Genomic DNA, 4,176 nt, shown 5'->3' with positions numbered 1-4,176 from the left:
GCCGCCTCCGACCGCCCGGAACGGCACGGCGAGGCCCGGAACGGCCCGGCACAGAACGGAGCGGGGCCCGGCGCGCAGGCGCCGCCACCGCCGGGGCGGAGCAGCCGGGACCTGCCGCGCCGCGCAAGTCCCGCCTGGGCCGGGGGCTCCTCCTGGCTGCCGCGCTGGCTCCTGACAGCTCTGCCCGCGCGGCTGAGGTTTTGCCTCTAAACCGCCTTCTCTTTCTCTCCTTTTTTCCCCCATTTCTCCCCCCCTTTTTTTTTTCTTTTTTCCCCCCCTTTTCCTTTTTTCCCCCCCTCCTTTCAGGTTGATGTGCGCGGGGGAAGCGCCGCTCTCCGCGGCCGCTCCGCGCTGAGGCACCGGAGGCGCCGCTGGCGCTCGGAGCCGGCGCCGTTAGCGTGACCCGGACGGGCCGCGCGCGGGGCCGGCAGCGGCGCCCTCGGGGCAGCGCCCGGAGCGGCCCGGGCGCAGGGCTGACCTTCCCCAGGCGCATCCCGGCCGGAGTTTCGCAGCCACCCCCTGCCCTTGGGGCTCCTCCTGCGAGCCCGGCCTTAACCAGCTCCGCGGTGAGCGCGCGGGTACGTGGGCATGTGCCGAAACGCCCGCACGGAGCGGGCTCTGCCGTCGGAAAGATGCGTTACGCGCTTTGCCTAAGGATACATAACATGCAAGGAAGCCGCGGGAGTTAAAAAAACACTTTAGTAGTTACAGCCGATGTGCATGCCTAGGCTGGAGCCAATGGCTTATCGCTTTTATGTTTAACAAGCCGAAATGCAAGTTTTGGCCTCCTTTTTTTTTTTTTTTTTTTTTTTTTTTTTTTTTTTTTTTTTTTTTTTTTTTTTTTTTTTTTTTTTTTTTTTTTTTTTTAAGGCAATTGTTTACCTGCTGAAATGATCCTGTTTTAGTTCTGGCTAGTCACAGCAGGTGGCAGTGTGTGCAAGACAATTTAATGCTCTTGCATTAAAATCCGAGAGAGACCTAAAATAAAACGTGGGCACTTAAACACCAGACAGTGCTGGAAGCAGGGTGGGAGAGCAGGGAACCGGCACGTGCTGCTGTTGGCAACGGCCTGCAATGTTCAGGGGCTGTGTGTGTTTGGAAGGCCAAAGCTATGGGAGCCTCCGAAGAACATCTGCTGGAAACCTGTGTGGAGGGATTTGCGGTGAGCTGTACCCGTCTGATGCTTCAGGCCCCTCAGTGAAAATGGGAAAAGATCCCAGGCTGTTTATTTTCCTTTATCTATCTGTTTTCCAAGTTGCTTACGCAGCAGAAGCACTGGCAGGAAGGTACCATAATTTCATACCAAATAACACCTGGGTGTGAGTTTTGTTATGATTCCTGTGGTAGAATAGGCCATCTTGCATAAATAATGGTAACTTACTCATTACAGCTGTGTTACACAAAGGCCTCAGAAAGGGCAGATGATGGCCAGATATCACCTGGATCTGGAGAGGTGAAGGCTCCAGCCTTGCGGCTTCTATCCATTGATCTGAACGGGAGCCAGTGCTGGCTGTGGAGCCCGGATGCTGTGTCTGTGTCAGCACCGCTGCGGACAGAGGGGATCCAGCGGGATGTGGAGCGGCCGTCGAGTCATTGCAGCTCCGTGAGGCCCATGAGGTGACGGCCGCTGCTGCTGTAGCCCCGTGTCACACACCTGGTGTCTCCGGCAGTACCCGGCTTTGGGAGCAGCACAGTGTGTTTTGTGGAAAAATAACGGGTCCTCCTTGTCTGCTGAGAGTTTAGAAAACAAACAAACAAACAAACAGCACCCGGAGGGCACAGATGGGCACGGTGGCGGTTTCTCATTCGGCCACAATGAAGAGGTGGGTCCTCCCCAGCTGTCCCAGACAGGCCATCAGTGGGGCTGAACTACCTGAGCTGCTCGATTCCAGTAACACCTGAATGTTGGTGCTGAGGGGAGGGATTGATCTGATCTAACCGGGGTATTTGGAAGAGAAAGAGCAGACGCTCCAAATAAGCACAGATGGATAAGAAAAAGCACAAAGGGAATGAAAGCACAGGTATCGCCAGAGGAGTCTCTATAATTCCGTACTGAAAAGAAACCTGAGAGAAATTGTAGGTAAAATTACTGCAGAAAGAGATACAGAGCTGTCAACAAAATTATTTCCCATTGTGTGGTGTTTGATGTTCAAGGAGAACAGAATTTATACATTTAATCAATCCTGTTTATTTACAAAGATAGATCTGAACCTACTATCTGTTTCTTCTAAAAGATGCTCACAAGAGCCCCATTTTGTTCATGTTAAAAGAGAAAACAGATTAACTGTAGAAAATAAATTTGCTTTCGAACGCTAGATTGGTGCCTTGTGGATGAGTGTAGCTGAATAAGCAAACTATCGCAGAGAGAAAGACTCCATGGGAAATTTAAACATATAATAATCATATTTAACGTCATTTTTTTCTGTGAAAGAGCCAAAAATGTTCAGCTGATAATTTCAGATGCCTTGATCAAACGGGACTATAGTAACACACTGAAAAATCATTGCCTAGAGAGGATGGCTTTGCTTTTAATACCTTGAACAAGACTAGATGAAACATCTTTTTTCATCCCTTTTTGAAAACTGTTAAAGCTGACCGCCTGGAATTTGTTTTTGCACGCAGAACTGCTTCCTTTGGTGCCTGCTGGGTTTTGCCAAAGCCCTTCCCTGTGTCGTCATCGCAGCTGCCTTGGGAACACTAGCTGTGGTAGAAGAGACCCAGCAACAGGTGCCGTTTTGATCTGGAAATTGTGTAAGAAGGTGAAATTGCCCTCACACAGGTTTTAAAATTTACAATCGGATTAGTATTTTATTTCTTCCAGTTGTGGTGCTTGGGAGTCGAGCCATCGTATATTATGGACTTTATAACCTGTCGATGCAGACAGTCCAGGAACCCCAGAATCACAGCTAGAAATAAAATGGCTGCTATTGCTCGGTCTGATTTTTCCATAAGCTGCACAGAGGTCATGTATTAGGTGTAATTTTCAGCACTGTATGGCACAGGACACGCTGAAATTCATGCTCTGTGTTTATTCCTGTCATTCCTGTGCCTTTTGGTGGTCCATTAACTTCATTGGGAGTAGGACTTGTTCCAGTCTTCACAACTGTGTGGTTTGCTATCACCGAGTCTTGCTCCTGTGTGCTTTCCCCAGGCTGCAAGGCCCTTCCTGGCTGGAATGGTGTAGCTGGTATGGTGTTTTGCTGCAGAAGAAAAGGAACCCTTCTTATAGCTCTTTGTTACATGACCTCAGGTCCAGCGTGAGATCCAGACGCAGGACCTGAGCGATGTGATCTGCTGCATCAACCTGTTAAGTAGAATGAGAGGTTTGACATTACAGAACACAAGAGCTGATGTGTGTCTGCATTTGTCTTGGTCATATCAGTGAGTTCACCAGCTTGGCTTGTTGGTGTTGAGAGCATGCAACAAGATTGCGTGGAAACCAGGATAAAGCAGGAGTAAAAGGGCAAGCCCTGGAAGGGCTGGGAAAGGAGCAGCAGCTGCCTGAAAATTCTCTCCCACGTGAAGGCCCTTTTGTCAATGGCTGAAGTGCTTGTGCTTTTCTTAATTTTCAGAGAATGGTAATAGTTGAGTAAGACAGAAGATGTGCTGACTTTAAAATACATTGGAAGCAGCCTGTTTTTGTTCCTGCTGCTGATATTAAATAACATGTTTTGTTCTGAAAAAAAAGTTAGTGTGAAAGGAGAAGTTGGGTCACCTCAGCTTTGTTTGAGAAGCTGGTTTCCCTTCAATCCATTTTATTGTGCCAGACCATTGTAAAAAGTGATGTGTTACTGAAAATTAGGCCTAAGATCAACAAATGTCGTAGAAACTGGCACAAAAAAAAAAAAAAACCCAAACCAGGTAACTGACATACCACTATTGACCACAGAGCAGTATGAAGGTCATCAGCAGTTCTTTGCACATAAGCATATTTGTAATGCATGCTTTTATTTCAGGGTGCAATAGATGTATGTTTTAGAAGTATTGAATAGGAGGATGGTAAAGTGCGTGGTAGTCCCCTTTATTCGTTGGAACAAGAGCAGCAGCAAGTAGAGAAATGTAACTGTTAACCAATAACAGCAGCATATTTGACTTCACTCAGCCCGAAATTGCTGTTCCTGTAATGGTTAACTGCCCTGTTGTAACTCACAGCAGGGGAGCGAGTTCCCATCAGAG

The sequence above is a fragment of the Nothoprocta perdicaria genome, unplaced genomic scaffold, assembly GCF_003342845.1.
Source record: "Nothoprocta perdicaria isolate Ctin4 unplaced genomic scaffold, notPer1 scaffold_542, whole genome shotgun sequence".
Classification (NCBI taxonomy): Eukaryota; Metazoa; Chordata; class Aves; order Tinamiformes; family Tinamidae; genus Nothoprocta; species Nothoprocta perdicaria.
The sequence above is the reverse complement of the archived record's forward strand: the minus strand, read 5'-3'. Positions refer to the sequence as shown.